Source organism: Meles meles, chromosome 5, assembly GCF_922984935.1.
Source record: "Meles meles chromosome 5, mMelMel3.1 paternal haplotype, whole genome shotgun sequence".
In the NCBI taxonomy this organism is placed as follows: domain Eukaryota; kingdom Metazoa; phylum Chordata; class Mammalia; order Carnivora; family Mustelidae; genus Meles; species Meles meles.
This window is the reverse complement of record NC_060070.1, coordinates 111,809,174-111,829,297: the sequence shown is the minus strand read 5'-3', so window position 1 is coordinate 111,829,297 and position 20,124 is coordinate 111,809,174. Positions and strand designations below refer to the sequence as shown.

At 36.4% G+C, this 20,124-nt stretch overlaps 1 pseudogene; it reads right to left on the bottom strand.

Moving 5' to 3' along the window:
- Positions 1-3,120: 3,120 nt before the first annotated feature.
- LOC123942507 lies at positions 3,121-3,716 on the bottom strand (annotated as a pseudogene).
- Positions 3,717-20,124: the final 16,408 nt, after the last annotated feature.

Below are 20,124 nucleotides of genomic sequence, written 5' to 3'. Positions count from 1 at the left end.
GCCCTGGAATAAATCCCACTTGATCGTGGTGAATAATCCTTTTAATGTACTGTTGAATCCTATTGGCTAGTATTTTGGCGAGAATTTTTGCGTCTGTGTTCATCAAGGATATTGGTCTGTAGTTCTCTTTTTTGGTGGGATCCTTGTCTGGTTTTGGGATCAAGGTGATGCTGGCCTCATAAAATGAGTTTGGAAGTTTTCCTTCCATTTCTATTTTTTGGAACAGTTTCAGGAGAATAGGAATGAGTTCTTCTTTAAATGTTTGGTAGAATTCCCCTGGGAAGCCGTCTGGCCCTGGGCTTTTGTTTGTTTGGAGATGTTTGATGACTGTTTCAATCTCCTTACTGGTTATGGGCCTGTTCAGGTTTTCTATTTCTTCCTGGTTCAGTTGTGGTAGTTTATATGTCTCTAGGAATGCATCCATTTCTTCCAGATTGGCCAATTTGTTGGCGTAGAGTTGCTCATAGTATGTTCTTATAATTGTCTGTATTTCTTTGGTGTTAGTTGTGATCTCTCCTCTTTCATTCATGATTTTATTTATTTGGGTCCTTTCTCTTTTCTTTTTGATGAGTCTGGCCAGGGGTTTATCAATCTTGTTGATTCTTTCAAAGAACCAGCTCCTAGTTTCATTGATTTTTTCTATTGTTTTTTTGGTTTCTATTTCATTGATTTCTGCTCTGATCTTTATGATTTCTCTTCTCCTGTTGGGTTTAGGGTTTCTTTCTTGTTCTTTCTCCAGGTCCTTTATGCGTAGGGTTAGGTTGTATACTTGGGACCTTTCTTGTTTCTTGAGAAAGGCTTGTACCGCTATATATTTTCCTCTCAGGACTGCCTTTGCTGTGTGCCACAGATTTTGAACTGTTGTGTTTTCATTATCATTTGTTTCCATGAATTTTTTCAATTCTTCTTTAATTTCCTGGTTAACCCATTCATTCTTTAGAAGGATGCTGTTTAGTCTCCATGTATTTGGGTTCTTTCCAGCTTTCCTCTTGTGATTGAGTTCTAGCTTCAGAGCATTGTGGTCTGAAAATATGCAGGGAATAATCCTAATCTTTTGATACCGGTTGAGACCTGATTTGTGACCCAGGATGTGATCTATTCTGGAGAAGGTTCCATGTGCACTAGAGAAGAATGTGTATTCTGTTGCTTTGGGATGAAATGTTCTGAATAGATCTGTGATGTCCATCTGGTCCAGTGTGTCATTTAAGGCCTTTATTTCCTTGTTGATCTTTTGCTTGGATGATCTGTCCATTTCAGTGAGGGGAGTGTTAAAGTCCCCTACTATTATTGTATTATTATTGATGTGTTTCTTTGATTTTGTTATTAATTGGTTGATATAGTTGGCTGCTCCCACGTTAGGGGCATAGATATTTAAAATTGTTAGATCTTCTTGTTGGACAGACCCTTTGAGTAGGATATAGTGTCCTTCCTCATCTCTTATGATAGTCTTTGGCTTAAAATCTAATTGGTCTGATATAAGGATTGCCACCCCAGCTTTCTTCTGATGCCCATTAGCATGGTAAATTGTTTTCCACCCCCTCACTTTAAATCTGGAGGTGTCTTCGCGTCTAAAATGAGTTTCTTGTAGGCAACATACTGATGGGTTTTGTTTTTTTATCCATTCTGATACCCTGTGTCTTTTGATTGGGGCATTTAGCCCATTAACATTCAGGGTAACTATTGAGAGATATGAATTTAGTGCCATTATTAGCCTGTAAGGTGACTGTTACTGTATATTGTCTCTGTACCTTTCTGATCTACTACTTTTAGTCTCTCTCTTTGCTTAGAGGACCCCTTTCAATATTTCCTGTAGAGCTGGTTTGGTGTTTGCAAATTCTTTCAGTTTTTGTTTGTCCTGGAAGCTTTTGATCTCTCCTTCTATTTTCAATGATAGCCTAGCTGGATAGAGTATTCTTGGCTGCATGTTTTTCTCGTTGAGTGCTCTGAATATATCATGCCAGCTCTTCCTGGCCTGCCAGGTCTCTGTGGATAAGTCTGCCGCCAATCTAATATTTTTACCATTGTATGTTACAGACTTCTTTTCTCGGGCTGCTTTCAGGATTTTCTCTTTGTTACTAAGACTTGTAAATTTTACTATTAGGTGACGGGGTGTGGACCTATTCTTGTTGACTTTGAGGGGGGTTCTCTGCATCTCCTGGATTTTAATGCTTGTTCCCTTTGCCATATTAGGGAAATTCTCTCCAATGATTCTCTCCAATAGACCTTCTGCTCCCCTCTCTGTTTCTTCTGAAGAAGGAAAGCTTCTTAAGAATTGGACCTACTTACTGAGTTTCTATGCTATGTTAAGAAATGTACCTGTCACCACAGAGAGTACTATGCCTGGTTTCTACTCTTGAGAAAAATCCTGCTGAGGTTGATAAGCCTGGAACAGTAAGACTACATTTTATGAGTTGTTCACTTATTTCTTATCATCCATCAACATTTTATCAGTTAAAGTACCAAAAAATGGAAGAATTATTTGATGTTTTATTCATGGATTTCAAGAAAACAAATGCAAAGTTGAAAGTAATATGGAATAAAAGAATGTGTATGAAGGCATATTTGATGGTCTATAAAAAAGAGACTGATAAATATAAAAGGAATATAGGAACATATTTGGATATTAGGCAATACGACAAAGGCAAAATTGAAGGTAAAAAGGATAATCCAAATTTTAAAATTCGTGCAGCTCTCTAAGTGGTTTGCAGACATTTTGTGGATGATCCTGGATGGCAAATTACTATGGCAAATTGTAGGTCTTAATATAAGGCTTAGAAATGTGCATAAAAAGAAGCTTAGGCTTTTTAGAAGAAATCAATGAAAATGTTCAAGCTTTCAGTAAGAGAGATCTCTAAGTGACAATTTTCTCTAAGAACCCAGGACAGCAAATATATTACGATTTTCCATAAAAGGACTTTGTGCCAAGTTATGGAAAAAACAATGCAGTAAACAGATATTTAAAGAAGAGAGAGAGAATACTTCAATATTTGCTTCTGTTTTCTGGTGTTTTTTTTGTTTTGTTTGTTTTTTTTTTTTTTGCTTTTTGTTTTTTGTTTTTAGAACATCTTAAATTTTTAATCCTTTCTTTACAGGTTACCTAGACCACTTTGGATTAAGAAAACTGTAGAAAGTTAGTAACTGCCACAAGCAAACGCCAGGCGGCGGCACGGGTCAATTTTCCTCAGAGTCCTGCTTTGCGGGGTGTCTGACTGTGCAGCTCAGGGTCTCCGCTCACACTCGCTGGAATCAGTCGTGGCAGAGTTTAGTCCACAGGTCGCTTCTCCCCGTATTTCTTTGTAAACTCTTCAGCGTTCTTACAGAATTTTTTACCGTCCTTAGAGTATTCTTCAGCTAGGTCAGCTCGAAGTGGGTGCTCGGGCTGGGGGTCGTTCACCAGTGCTATGAGGGACTGGACTGCTTGGTCGGTTTTGGTTGCTGGTTTCCAGTTTTCAGTTTTCAGCACTCATTACTGGCAGACAGACCTGCCCCTATTCATCAATGTTCGGGTGATAGATCTTTGTTTTAAATGTGATCTTCGGTGGTTTGAATGGGTACTCTGCTGGAAAACTGATTTCGATTCTGAAGGCCCCCTTATCATATGGAGGGCTGTCAGGAACAATAAGCCCTTGCCAAGTCAATAAATTAGCCTCATCAACCTGGATGTTACAGAAGTTTTTCATTCCACATTTGCGGATTTCTTCAAGCTCCTTCATCAGCCTCCTTCACCAGCCTGGCCGCCATCTTGGATCTGGTGCTGCTGCTTTCCCCCTGTTTTCTGGTCTTAAAAACCCAGTGATAAATATGCTTGTGTCTGCCAGTGTCAGTCTTGAAAATCAAGAGCTAAAATTATATTTGTTAATTAAAGTCTATTACATGTAAACATTTTTTTATTTCTAGATAATTTAGCCAACTGTTCACAAATAAGCTAAATAGTTTATGCCAGTCTTCATTAATCTGCACACATATGTTGGTTTATCTAAGCTTGTTTACCAGTAGGTAAAAGGGAAGAAGGGATGAAGGGAAAGAAGAGACTTGTTTACTTTGATTCAAAGGGCAGAGAGTAAAATAGTGGCAACATTTAACCTTTGACAGCACTCTAGCTCTTGTTTCTGGGCCGGTCTCTCTCAAAGACCGTATCATCTTTCTTAGTGGGGACAGGTTGTTATCGAAAGCCATGTTAGCAACTCCCCTTGGACCACACCATAATTTACTACATCCTCATCTTCCATTTCCCACCCATAATAGAAGGTAAATGAGATGAGCCATGCCTTTCTTCCATATCTAGGGATCAGTAGTTCTGCTCCCAAATCACCACCTTATCAACAACAAGGGCTTGTTCATGTAATGTGGTTCATCTCTCCTAGATGGTAAGTCAGAAAGATTATTACATTGGATTACTTATTAATACAACTTACAAAATTGGAGGTGTGATAAGCATTGACTCAATCATTGGATGCATCTTACCAGGCAGTTTAGTAACACCAAGAATTAAACCAATGTGGTTAGGTTAGGGATAGCTAGTGCAGGATTAATTCTTTTATTTTCTTATCTGGTTCTAATCAAACTTGGACAAGTAGCCTGACTTCTCTGACTTCTCTGACCCTTACTTTCCTCATCTTTAAAATGAGGTTAAGGGGTGCCTGGGTGGATCAGTGGGTTAAAGCCTCTGCCTTCAGCTCAGGTCATGATCCCAGGGGCCTGGGATTGAGCCCCGCATCAGGCTCTCTTCTCGGCAAGGAGCCTGCTTCCTCCTCTCTCTCTCTGCCTATTTGTGATCTCTGTCTGTCAAATAAATAAACAAAATCTTAAAAAAAATAAAATGAGGTTAACAATAATAGCGATTGTATAAGGTTGTTATAAGCTTTAGATGAACTAATACAAGTAAAATGCTTAGAAAATTAACTTGGTAGTCTCTAAATATTGGCTATCATTATGGGCCTTATATTTTATATTACGCATCTACCATTCCTCACCACAAAAACACCCAAGTTTGGGACCTCAGTTACAGGGATTCCAGATCTCTTCAGATTTTGCTAAGCATTCATACTTCTTGCAGATTTTTATCTCTGGATTGAGATGAGGAACCACAAACTCTAGGAGGACAGTTTTTGGACTTCGGTGTTGGAACCACGCTGGTGTGCAAAGGTTGTCCACAGAGACGGCTGTGAGTATCTGAGGCACAGTTGTATCTGAGAGGGTCAGATAAGGCACCTAAGTTGGGTCAATACAGTTTTAATCCTTTTATCCTTTTTTGGTTAGTGTTTTGTCGGCTACTATGCCATTATTTTACCTCATTTATTTATAATGTATTCCCTTATTTTGAAATCTTATATTGCTTAAACATTTTTACTCTTTCTGTAAATTCAGTAAATCTACCTTAATCATTTTTCAATATTTATTATTATTATTATTTACTTTATACACTATTTTATAATTTGATTTATATTCTACTGTTTGGTAAAAAGAATATATGGGCATAGAGATGGTAGTAACAGAAAAGCCTATGCCACCAAAGGAAGGATTTGAAAGTTTTCTGTTTTGACTCATACCGTTCTAGTTTCTCTGTTTGGTCTTCCAGTATTTTTGTTTAGTTACTGTAAAGGGGAGCCCTGGATTTGACAATATTGGCTAGTAATTCAGATGATTTTGATACAAGTTATAAGCAGAACTTGCTTTTAGAAAAGCCATTTTACCATTAGGTAACATATTTATGCATTTAATCACTCATTCATTTACTCATTGATCCATACAACCATTCATTCATTCATTCATTCATTCATTCTTGGCCATATGCTTTAGTGATGCAAATTCACAAATTAAACAAACAAATTCTTTCTCACTGTTTTCTCACAAAAAAATATTTTCCATTTTTTGCCCAGTATTTTTTTCTGAAATACTTCAGCATCATTTTTAGATGCATGTAAGGAAATGATATAGTAATTTGTATCATATTTTTATAATATTCAGAAGGGATTCAAAATTCACTTTTCCTACATTGTGTAATATCTTTGTACATTTTTTGAGTTTTGCTTTTAGAACACTCAGTGATGATTTGAGGTTTTCTAAATTTAGTTCATCCACATTTCTCTTCAAAATTATTCCTAGGCAACTTTTATTGTAACCAATTTTAAGAGATAAAAAACATAATGCATATTTAGATGTAAAAATAAAATATACAAAGTGTTACTTTACTTCTTGCTTCAGATAAAACTGCTTACTTTCTTATATATGTTTTAGACTGGTAAAAATGAGCATTTGCCATGAATATATTAAAAGAATTAGAGAATTAGACTATTAACATAAGAAGAAAGAAGGTAATTGTGCTACCCAATACCTTCTCTGCTGTGATATATGACTGTTCTCTAAAGCTTTTAGTCTTTACCAAAAAATTTAAGAGCTTTGAGTGCTTCTGGTATCTGTGGTGCCAGAACAGACTATCCTTAATCCACTGCCTCTAAAATTTAGGCCAGAAGTCTCAATTCTTTCTATCCTAGAAATATCTCTACCACAGAAATGTAATTATATCCTGACATTATGAGGACTACTGTTATGTCATTTACTGACCAAAATTGTGTAACAGGCAAAAGGATAGATTTATCCTAACAGATCCTAGATGTTGTGGGAAGAGATGAGGAGAAAAATAAATAATATATAGACAGTGTAGTGGAACAAAAATATTTAAGAGTCAATGCAGGCCTGAGACCTCTATTTATCTTTTTATGCACCACACCACAATGCTATAAACCTACCTGTGTCAATAAATATGCAGTATTCCTAAAATAGTTTTGTAGAAAATGTTAGAGGTCTTGCTAGCACAATGTTTTCTATGTTCTTCAGAGTTGTAAAACATCCATACCCAAACTGAACTGTTTTTTTACTAGAAACAAATTGACAAAATATATATTCCTGAATTTAGGGCTAATAGTCACTTAGTCACAATTTCTGTGGTTTTCTAAAACATTCACTTCTTCATCTGTCAAAAACATTTTCTACTTATCTTCCAAATACCTTGATAAATTCACTTATGTGACAGACTCAAGGACACTAAAAGGAAAAGATCCATTAATTTCTTTGATAAAGCACCTGGCAGAGTATTAAGGCTTCCTTAATAATATACATATTTTTAGCTAAAATTGTTTATTCAAATTGAAATTGGTTGTCTGAAGCCAAGAAAAATTGGATGAAACAAAATAAGTTTGGGCTGTTCAGGACTCAAAGCAACCCCCTGGTCTAAGAGCATCATATGATAAATGCTATAGTTTCACTCAAATTTCAATGCTTAGATTTCTTCACCTTGCTTCTAATACCAAATACAAATGCCTGTGACTAGCTCAAGAAACCTTTAAAATCAGCTCATAGTTTTACCTATGCAATTTGCTTTTTATTAACTACCACATAGTGTTTTCTATAAAATCTTCCCTTTGCTTTTCCTCTGGGCCTCCTCTTTTCTAAATATTAAATTATCTTTAATATTCTAACTCATCCCCCAACTACAGCCCACGACATTTTGATGCCTGTTTTGAAGTATTTCAACAATTCATTTTATATTCCCTGATTTAATAAAATTATTTACTCTCTTGTCTAGTACTGCTTCCTGGTTTGTTCTAAAGTACTTAGGAAAAAGGTCTGGCAAAATATCCTGTTTCCTTTACCATTTCCCAGAAGCTGTTTAACCCTTACTGATTTCAAAGTTATAAAGACTTAACAATCATGTATCTGATCTACTTATTTTATAGTAGATGGAACTGAACTTGAGAGTGATTAGTTATGATTTGTCTGTGCTGAAACTGGTTCTAAATCTGGGTCTTCTAATTCTGATAATTTTTCCTTGTTAGATCGTAATCTATATTTTTAAAAAAATTCTCTCAACCTCCCAAATATAATAATTTTCTATTATATGTGTTTTTAGTGTTGTCTCTTATGTCTGAATATTTCATAATTATTTATTTTTTTACCTAATTCCCAGTGACTAGAAAGGTGCAGAGCAAATACTATTGAGCATATTAATATGTTAAGATTGATTAATTAATTGACCTTCAGATACCTTTCCTTTCAAACTCGTACCATTTATGTGGTCTTATTATTTTCAATCCAGAATTCAGTAAGTCAAACTTATAAAATTATGTAATCATCTCCCCTCACTGTCTCCTCCCCATCATATCTTCAACAAATACTGATTGAGCATCTATACTGCCTGAAGCACTCTGGAGACAAATGGTAAAAAACAAACAAACAAACAAACAGAAAAAACAGGCCTAGCCATCAGAGACCACTACTTTCACCGTAATAAAATTCATGGTCTTTCAAAATGGACTTTAATCAAGTAAACACTCAAACTCCTCCCCTCACACACACACACAGTAACACAGACAGTGTTTTTTTTTTTTTTTAAAGATTTTTATTTATTTATTTGACAGAGAGAGATCACAAGTAGGCAGAGAGGCAGGCAGAGAGAGTGAGAGGGAAGCAGGCTCCCTGCCGAGCAGAGAGCCCGATGCGGGACTCGATCCCAGGACCCTGAGATCATGACCTGAGCCGAAGGCAGCGGCTTAAACCACTGAGCCACCCAGGCGCCCCCACAGACAGTGTTTAACTAGGTCAAGTGTTGAGGAGATACATACAGTGAATCAATTATATATTTGTAGGAATATACATATGTAGGAGTTGACAGAGGGAGTAGGATAAAGATTACTTCTTAAATAGATGTTAGTGGTTATTCTAAAGGATCTGCAGAAGTTATTTAGGTGCTATTTACTGAAATAGAACACCCTGAGAGGGAACCAGATTAGGAAGACATATCTTAGATCATATACATATTTTTTATTTTAACATAAGAGGTGTTTCTATGATAATGCACAAATGTATTACTAAAATATCTTGTATTTTGCAAAATCATGCAAAAATAAAATTTGACTCCACAAATAAAATGATTACATAAGATCACTCATCATACATAAAATATGTAATCAAAACACAAAAAACAAAATCTCAGAAACAATTCTAAAACGATTAACTGTACAGTTATAATTCTACAGATTCACTGACATTTTACTCAGCTTCTCTGTCAGTTAGGTACTTTGTAGTCTTAAATATGGAGTTTTGTATTTCTTATTTCAAGGGATTATTGAAGACAATATTTAAAATTAAACATTTGATGCAGGTGTAGCTTTCCACATTTTTTGTCCACATTTTTTTAATACGGGGAAATGCTTTTGAATCTTAATCTGAACACACAGCTCTGTCAGCTTAAAGCTATGCAAAATTTAGAGATTCTTAAAACCATCAAGGGAGGCATTATTTACACTTTTGCAGAATTTTCACCTTTTTAAAAAAGATCTTCATGTATTATTAAAGCTTTCTTTTCAATTATGGAGTAGCATATTACTGATTACTATAAACATACCATGTTGGGAAGCATCACACATGAACCAACATGACTTTCACATTAAACTTACATCACCTCCCTATATGACATTTTTGTATGAGTCAGTTCTCACTAAAGAACCACATGTTGTAGCAGAAAATATTAAATTGAGTTTGAAATTCCTTTGAGACAAGTGGTTAGACATATGGGTCTGGAGTTCAGAGGAGACATCTGTGCTAAGATATAAATGCTAATTATCTGAGCATGGTTGGTTATTGAAGACCGGTTTGTGAATGAGATTATAAACAGAGAGACTGTAAAGTGAAAAGACAGGGGCTAGGACTGAGCTGGAAGAACTTCACTTTTTTATAACCATGGTCTTGAAAAGGAAATAGAAAAGAAGTGGCCGGAATGTCTACAGAAAACAGGAAAATTAATTATAGCAGCCAAAGCAAGTGGAAAACCCACAATTCAAACATTCTCATTTTATTTTCATCTACCATTCTTTTACCTCTTCAAGCGTACTTATAATAAAGTAAAATTAAAACATTAAAAAATAGCACCCATTTATTTGCATGTTGATAAAATACATCTAAATTGATATATTTAGAAATTTAAATATATATGGTTATTCCATGTATGGATATGCATATGTACATGTATGTGTTTTTAACAAGTTTCATGGGCATATTATTGTAGACTTCTTTTTCTTCTAATCTCTCCTGACAAGATAATAAATAAATGACTCCTGGAAAACGTATTAGGGACACTGTATAGATGTGTTACCTTTGTGTGCCCTTGAGAAAGGGCAGAGGGGCACTTTTACAAAGGATTATATACATATAAAAATATAAAAGAGATGCCAAAGAAAAATGGCATCTGTGCCTTGGTTGACAATGATACATGGAATTTGGAAGGAATATGGAGAAGCCATCAGTAACTACTGGAAAGTTCATGCAACAGTTCTAAGACATGTGCTGCTGCTGAGAAACCAGGAGCAGCTACTAAGGAAATGGAGCTGGTTGTTTGAAGAGAGCAGCTGTGATAAATGATGAGAAGAAGGTGCAGTGGAGGGAACCGAAGGAGAGTACATTGTGACACTTCTTACTTTCTGTTAAAATAGGAACATGCAGAAAAAGACAATTATGGGGAAAAAAATTAAAAAGAATTATTAATGTACTTTTTAGATAGTAGATATAACTGAAAATACAGTGAATAATGATTCTAGGGGCACCTGGGTGGCTCAGTGGGTTAAAGCCTCTGCCTTTAGCTCAGGTCATGATCTCAGGGTCCTGGCATCCAGCCCCACAATGGGCTCTCTGCTCAATGGGGAGCCTGCTTCCCCTCCCACCCATGGCCTGCCTCTATCTACTTGTGTTCTCTCTCTTTCTCTCTCTCTCTGTCAAATAAATAAACAAAATCTTAAAAAAAATTCTATATCTAAGTCTTATGAATCACATTCAGAATCAGATCTTTGGAAATCAATTGTATGACTCTCAGCAACTGCAATCCTGGTCCGGTTTTACTGGCCTTAGGGTTTTAGAACTGAGACGAGCATAAACCCTGTTGATTATGAGCAGATGGGGTTTTCTACTCTTTTTCATGTGGCTTTCTAGTCCCACCCTTAGAAACAATGCCTCTTTATAGCACTCTGTTCAGTGTGCAAAGGAGCAAAAGGCAGTGAGGAGGAGCAAAATAATCCTACTCTTACTGCCGAAGCACTCATGACCCACTTTAAAATTTGACTCCACAGCATTAACAAATTTGTATTTTTTTTAATATTTATTTTTATTTGTTTATTTACAGCATAACAGTGTTCATTGTTTTGGCATCACACCCAGTGCTCCATGCAGTACGTGCCCTCCCTATTACCCACCACCTGGTTCCTCAACCTCCCACCCCACCCCCACCCCCCTGCCGCCCCTTCATAACCCTCTGGTTGTTTTTCAGAGTCCATAGTCTCTCATGGTTCATCTCCCCTTCCAGTTTCCCTCAACTCCCTCTCCTCTCCATCTCCCCATGTCCTCCATGTTATTTGTTATGCTCCACAAATAAGTGAGACCATATGATACTTGACTCTCTCTGCTTGACTTATTTCGCTCAGCATAATTTCTTCCAGTCCCGTCCATGTTGCTACAAAAGTTGGGTATTCGTCCTTTCTGATGGAGGCATAATACTCCATTGTGTATATGGACCACATCTTCCTTATCCATTCATCCGTTGAAGGGCATCTTGGCTCTTTCCACAGTTTGGCGACCGTAGCCATTGCTGCAATAAACATTGGGGTACAAATGGCCCTTCTTTTCACTACATCTGTATCTTTGGGGTAAATACCCAGCATTGCAATTGCAGGGTCATAGGGAAGCTCTATTTTTAATTTCTTCAGGAATCTCCACACTGTTCTCCAAAGTGGCTGCACTAACTTGCATTCCCACCAACAGTGTAAGAGGGTTCCCCTTTCTCCACATCCTCTCCAACACACGTTGTTTCCTGTCTTGCTAATTTTGGCCATTCTAACTGGTGTTAGGTGGTATCTCAATGTTGTTTTATTTTGAATCTCCCTGATGGCTAGTGATGATGAACACAAATTTGTATTTTTATACCGAGCCTCGTGTGACCCATTAGCTGTGCAGTGTATGCTTCCATCTGCATCTGGATATGGGTACTTTAAACCTGCTTTGTTTAAAATTCTTTTCCACGTCATACAGCTTGAGTAATTTAAACCATAGCGTGTTTTTTTAAATAATTATTTATTTACTTTTTATTTTTTTATAAACATATGTATTTTTATCCCCAGGGGTACAGGTCTGTGAATCGCCAGGTTTACCCACTTCACAGCACTCACCATAGCACATACCCTCCCCAATGTCCATAACCCCACTCCCCCTCTCCCAACCCCCCCCCAGCAACCCTCAGTTTGTTTCGTGTGATTAAGAGTCACTTATAAACTATAGCATGTTTTATAATGGGTGGGGCATCCTTAGGATTTGGGTGGCTTATTATGTAAAGTAGCTCCAACAGAACTTTTTGACTTACCTTCCATTCATTATCAAATTACTGAATGGATTGGACTCAACAAGATGTAATGCAGAAAATGGTTTTATTTCTTTTTATCAGTGGCTTTCAAAGGTACTCAATCAGATCACTCGTCCTACACTTGAGCATTATTTCATGAAAATCTCAGAGCTTCTTGGGTTTACTTTAAGGTATTAAGAAACAATTTCATTTTTATATAATTTAAACTATTATACCTCTCATTCAATTTAATACCTTTTTCCTTCCCACACAATCTCAGGGCTGACTCATACTTGGCAGATGACAGCCTGGGGAGTGGGATGGAGATTAAAGAAAAATAGCAACATTTTAGCTGATAATATCTTACTGTAGCTTCTTTCTGGCAGAGCTTTATATACTGCCTCAAAACACACAAGGTACTTTGGTACTTTGTAGATGAGTGAATTTAAGCATTGCACTGTTCTTTGAATGGGTGATGGCTCCTGGTTTAGAGTCCCTTTTCAGATCCTGCATGTAATGGGATATCTTGTAAAGATTGTTGTCATCAGAGTCATTTCATTCATGGTTGCAAGCTTTAGGGCAGATTCCATTCAAGATGACTCTCCAGCTCAGCTCCTTATCATGTATACACATAACCCAGCCACAGGTTAAAAGTGCAGGACGGTCAGAGTTCTAACATCAGAGACAGAAGCAACATCTTCTCACTTTTAGATTTTTTTTCACTGGAAAGTGTCAGACACCAGTCCCTATCCTGGCGAAAGACCAAAAGACACCTATAAAGACTTACCAGTTCTCTTGAAATCAGTTGACTTGAAATGACAGTGGGCAAGATGGGTGGAGGAAGCACAGAAAACAGACAACTCCCTTCATATAATTCTCCACCAATCCTCTCCTCAAACCAGTCCCCCTTTTCCCCTATATATAACGTGGGAGGGGAATGAGCTAAATTTCCATTCTTTCGGGAAGGCCTTTATTTGAAATTTTGGGGAAACTAGTCATCTATTATTCCCAGGTTTAGATTCTTATCCAAATTGAGACTCTCAGAAAGTCTATTTAACATCCCCTTTAAATATCTAAGGATCATTTCTTAAGCATTTAAGTGACAAAATGGTAATGGTGATAAAGTATGAGTTATTAAAAAAAGCATAATATACAGATGCTTATGATTAAAAAAACAAGAGTGACATAGAGGTGAATTAGATGGAAAGCATATTGTTTGAAGTAAAATTAATTGATTTAATTATTGATCAATCACCTGAATATTCAGGGGCATATTTAATTTTAGTTTGGAGAAAAATGCTTTATGAACTAAAATCAAGAAAAAAAATATAGGGAAGAGATTTGTAAATTTCAACAGCTACTTTACTTTCAATATTTGGGCTTAATATTTAATATTAATGTAACTGCTCACCAAAGAGTGTCATTAAAAAAATGAACATAGGGGCGCCTGGGTGGCTCAGCGGGTTAAAGCCTCTGCCTTTGGCTCAGGTCATGATCCCAGGGTCCTGGGATCGAGCCCCGCATGCGCTCTCTGCTTGGCTGGGAGCCTGCTTCCTCCTCTCTCTCTCTCTGCCTGCCTCTCTGCCTACTTGTAATCTCTATCTGTCAAATAAATAAATCTTTAAAAAAAAAATGAACATAAACATCATTTACATATTTTAATTATCTTTCCTAGTGGTGTTTAAGAAATAAGATATCTTTAAAACTCTGTGAAACAGTGATTATAATTAGAATATTTTTTGAATGTTGAAAAGTAATGTGCTTTTTCCAAGACAGTAGAACATTGGCATTTTACAGCCAGGGAAACTGTATAACATACTGTATTTCTGATATCCAATAACACAGCTTGATATTTCTGAAGTTGCACATCAGTTTTTCAACCTGCAAAAACTATTTAGGATATATCTAAATACTTCATGTTTTATGCTTTGTATAACTGTGTCTTTGGTAGCTACTGGCATAGGTAATGAGAGCTATATTTCACGTAAATCAAGATTACCTAATTTAGAGTAGAACATGGAAATTTTAATCAAAAAATATGTCAATTTCAGAAGTGAAATAAGAAGAAATATGGGGATAACTGAACTAGTGCAGATCAAATGCAGTCTAATAATAATAATATTGCAGACTTAGAAGGAAAGAGAAATATAATTATAGAGAAAAGCCTGAACTCTATTTAAATATATTACACATGTTAGTTCCTTAAAATGTTATCACGTTTAAGCTGAAAGAGGAAATAAAGTTATGTGGAGAGATATCATCAGAAATATAAGTATTCCCAAAGAGAAGCACTCTCAATATTAAGATTAAGAGGCAAGGCTGAAACAGTTCATGACTACTTTTTTTAAAATTTTATTTTTTGTAGCCATAGATGAGATTAACTAATTTTTGATGGAACCATTTATCATTTACAAGGGGCAAATGAAAAATTTCCAGGTTAACTTTTAGAATCCAAGGTTATTTCCTTTATGCTTAATTTCTAAGTTTGGCAGAGGAAAAGGAAGAAAAATGTTTAAACATATTTTTAGTGTCTTGGAAATTTCTGAAGGACTAAATCTCCATTGATCATTTCTTTTTACATATATTTTATGTTCATAAGATTATGCCAGCTTTTATGGATTAGGAGGAAGACATTTGACTTGATGACCTCCGAATATTTCTAGTCTTTACATTGTTAGTTGTATCAATATCTGCCCTTACTCATGGGGCCTAGCTGACTCACTGAGTAGGGCATGCAACTCTTGATCTTGGGGCCATGAATTTGACCCCACGTTGATTGTACAGCTTACTTAAAAAAAAAGAAAAAAGAAATCTGGCCTTATTTGTGATTATTAAATCCTCTTAAACTGTCAGTGTCCTGACATTGATAGGCATCTTTATTCTCATTACTTTAACTCTTCAAAGGATATGTTTATTTCAGAGGATACTCTAGTCTGATACATTCCTAATTGAAAATTAAGCTATGAATCTTAAATTCCTTTTATATATCCCTTGTTAATGTGCTAAACTGAACAATATGAGTTTCTAGGAATGATTACCAACATTTATTCCAAAAGCTTAATAAAGACAGCCCTAAGAGTTTTTCTCTACTTCATGAACCTGGAACCTAATCTTATCTTGATTATAGCTGACCTTCCCAAGTTTGGAGGATGGAACTGCCTCTTAAATGAGAGTCTGCACCTTGAGTAAGATTTAGAAGATAGAGGCATACAAGAAAAAAAAAAAGAGAGAGAGAGAGACAAATAGATGCTGCTCTGTCCCTTTGTTTTTACAAACTGTTTTTGCCAATTAAAATGTCAGTACCTAGGACATGGAACTAACTGCATTTCACAGAGGACATTATTTTCTTTCTGATCCATAGCAGAGGTCCTACCCCAGGAATAGAACAAGAATGAGAACAAATGATTCTTAAAAACACTATGGTGAGTGAAAGAAACTAGTTATAAAAGAATGCATAGTATATGATTCCATAAATATACAACAGGCAAAACAAAGTTAAAATGGCAGAAAACAGATCACCAGTTACCTAGGGCCAAGCATTGAGATGACTACAAAAATGTAAAGGAAATTTCCTGAAGGGATGAAAGCATGCTGGTAACTAGATAGGTGTGGTTTTGTTTTGTTTTTGTTATTTGTTTGTTTTTGTTTTGTTTTTTTTGGTCAACCTCATTTTATATAAATTAAACCTTAATAAATTTTATGTTAAGAACCCATATACCCCAAAATGGTACATTTCGATTCAGGAGCCTCATAGATGCCATGAACTTCTTTTAACATATCTCCTGAATATCTTTGAATCAAAGTCTGAGAAAGTACAATAATAATCAAATTGAAATAAATTTTGAAGTGTCACAATAAGTTAATATTTGTTCTGAGAGTGAGGAGACATAAATATTTCACACAGAATAAAATGTACAAAACACTTTTTTTTTGTTGTTGTTCATTGCTTGTGTAGACCTATGTCAAAATAAAGATAATTCTGGGGTTAGTTCTAAAAAGTGTGAGCATAACTTATAATGAGTGACTGATCCTTTGTAAATATTTTCCAATATTCTGATAAATCCTGAAAAATAAGTGTTGCATGCACACACACACACACACACACACGTTTAAAATAAATAAGACAGGGAGCAAACAAGTGGATTTAGATGTGTTAAGAAGTGTTGGAATTGAAGGGAATTAGCCGGATCCGCTATTTAGCTCTAGGTCCAAGAGATGATTGGCTTATATTGTTTAGGGAGGCAAGCAGCACAGAGTATAGAGAATAAGTTTGAGGAGAATGATACAAGTTTACAGTAAGTGTTGAGGGGAATGTGGAGGAGAATAATGGTGAAAACAAAGAGATTTTTTGCAGAGTGGCAAAGACAATCCATCTTGAGGTAAAACCATAAATTTGCTTAGCCTGAATCCAGAAAAGTTACATGTCTTTGTTTTTTGTTTTTTTTGTTTTTTCCTCCCAATGTGCTCAGTAGCCCAGGAGGTAAGAAGCTCTACAGCCAGATTGAGACAGAAGTGGGAGTTTGAATAACCAGAAGCTAACACTGCTTGTGGGGTTGGAATCAAGGCTACTGACTTGGAGGTGCATTCTGAGCAGAAAAGAAAGAGAACCTAGAAGGGGTCTGATGGACTGAAGAAAAGAGATGGGTCAAAGCACAGATGTCTTGAGAAGGCAAAGAAGCATGTTTGTAAGAGCTCTGGAGGAAGAGGATGCTGCAGGCAAAGAGTGGTATATTTGGTCTTAAAAATTTTAGAGGTAACATAGTGTGCTCTCTTAGAGACTTGGGCTTTATCATCTTCTGAGGCTGAAAGTGAGCCTCGGGGCTTTCAATTGAATCAGAAATGGAATTGGTGGAAGTGACCTACTTACTAACTCACCAGACAGAGATATGGAATTTGATAGGGAAAAAAATTACCTAGAAAATTTGCTTTATCAAGATTAACTAAGAATAGAACATAAGAGATAGAATAGGCAGGGAGAGTGATGGAGAAAGGACCAGAGTGAATAAAAATAAGTCATTGTGTTTTGTTTTCTGGGGCATCTAATTTATGATCTCTTTGCCATTTCTGTTCAAAATTCTAACTACCTGAGTCTATCTTACAGTGCAAGGAAAGTGGGACTGCTCCCAATTGGCTGATTAACTCCTGCCTTAAATAAAGTTAAATTTGCTGCCCAAAGCCATATTCTGATTACGATATAGAGATTTTCTCAGGGAAAACTCCTAGCAGATTCCCTGCCAGTTTGTGATGCAGGAGTGAAAGTGTGTGATTTTTAATAACTGAAGAGAACTTTCTTACCTTTAGTATTGATTCACCTGGTCAAGTTTCTCTCATAAGCATCAGTATTGGCCAAAGCAAAGAAGAAAACAGGATAAAGCCATTTCTTTCCAGCCAGTTTCCTGTAGGCTGAGGTAATTTGTCGTTTTACAAATTACAATTTCAAAATAAAATGCTATTATGAAGGTAAATAGTTCGAAGTTTTCACTCAAGCTATTTAAAAAATTACCCATGAAATACACTGAGACTGCAAAATACATTTTCTTCTCTTTTTTTTTTTTCTTTAAATATTTTTATTTATTTGTTTTATGAGAAGCAGGGGGAGGAGCAGAGAGAGAGGAAGTGAGAGAATCTTAGGCAGGCTCCATTCCCAGCTAGCACCCCGACATGGGATTCAATCTCAGTCCCTGAGATCACAACCAAGAGTCAGAGGCATAACCTACTGAGACACCCACGTGCCTCTGCAAAGTGCATTTTCACATATATGAATCAAACTCTGCTCAGAATACTAGGAAAAGTTCAGTGGGGGACTATGATACACAAACTATCATAACATATTTCCACAGTGCTTTACTCAAAAAGTACTTTCTAAGTTATCTGTAGATCCTAGCTAAATCTTGTGAGGTAAGTAATGTCATTCTCATTTTAAAGCAGGGGAAATTGTTTATATGACAACTTAGACACAAAAGGTGCTAAATTGTCGAGTCACAAAGATGTTAAACTGTGGAGACCAGATTGTTGTTTCTAAACCCTATGCATTTTACTACTAAAATATGCCATCCTTCTGAGAAAATTTGTGAAACCAAGTTGATAAAAAAACAAATTATGGAGAATGACAAGGCCGTAGTAATGGAGAAAGTTTTTGTTCCTTCAACATTTTTCTGTTAAGTGTCTATGGTATCTAGTAGGGGCTGCTTGAGGGTCTGGGGTCAGAAGGTAAATAAGATACAGCTCTTTGGCTATCATAAAGCTTTCACTCCAGTGATGTTTATATATTAAAGCAGCCCAAATCATATAAATTAGAAAAGATATAAACATGGACAAATTGTGATGTAGATGTCTTGAGCTTCAGAAGAAGTGTGATCATATAGGCTACATGGAAAGAGGTGAGTCTGAGTGATTATTGTAATGAATAGAACATGTCGAGCCAAATGACCTGTAGCTTTGGAGGGCAATTCTCTGTGCCTATTTCCTAAAAGTCAGGAGAATCTTAAATATAGAGTGTATAAGGAAAGAGATGAAACTGAGCCATGAGGTCAGGTGTCTAAGGGGTAATAGAGTCTAATGCAGGATCCAAAACTACCCATGCCCAGAGTATCTAGGCAGATGCATTTGTATCTGAGGGAAGGTGAATGTGCTAGTTAATGGGGCCCATGGGAAATCAAAAAGCAGGTAAACTGCCTAAATAAGTAATCGCTACTCAGTTCAATTAATTTTTGCTCTATTAAAAAAAAAAGTGTGCATATTTCCAGATACTTAATTATTCAAGAATGTTGGAGGAGGTCATGGAGAGGACATGACTGGCAGTTGACCCCAGCAATCATAGGCTCCTCCCTTTTGTCCGCCCTTCCTTGGAAGGCGCTTTCTGTTGTGTTGGGCTGCTTGCCATTTTCAACGGGAGCGGCGCTTTTTTTGAGGCCATCTACACGGGAGGAATGTAGAGCCCTAGTGGCCTTCCAGCTGCTTAAGACAAACCTCTTGCTTATTAAACCTGTCACCTTTCAATCTGGAATGATCTGCCTCTTTCTTTGGTCTCTCCTCCATGTCTGCATTTGGGAGCCAATTTCGGATTTCACACCGGGATTTCCTGAATTTGTAAATCAACAGAAAGGTTTATTTAGACCTTGAGGTGAAATCTATACATTGTAATTGTGTCACATAATTTAAAAGTATATATAAAACTGTGTCAGCCAGAAAAATGCCTGCAGGTCAGATATAGCCTGAAGGTGTCTAGTTTGCGCTCTCTGGTAGGAAGGAAGGATCATTTACTGGATTAGGGAATTTGAAAGCTCAGGAATTTCCCCTGGGTGCCTCTGGCCTGTTGTGTAATATTACGCAGTAACTTCAAGGCTTTTTGCTTCCATTTACTCAACAGAATCACGGAGGTGATATCTGACATCTTGTATCTTAGGGCTGGTACGAAGGCCAAATGAGATAATGTAGAATGAAATCTAAAAGGTTCAAGATGCTACTGAGAAATACTTTCTTATTTACAAGAATGATTTATGAATCATGACAAAGATCTATTACTGATCAACAAATAATATATTGTTCCTGTGTTGTCAATTCAGCTTTCATTCTGGAGAATTGTTTTTTTTACTATCTTCATAAGAAGCTATTATCACTTTAAAGTGTGTGAAGTATCACCAGGATAGCACAATTTATCACTTGGCCAGACTCAGTAGGAAGTAGGTTGATGTGTTCAGACTCCATAGGAAGTAGGTTGATGTGTTCACTTAGCAAGTGTTATT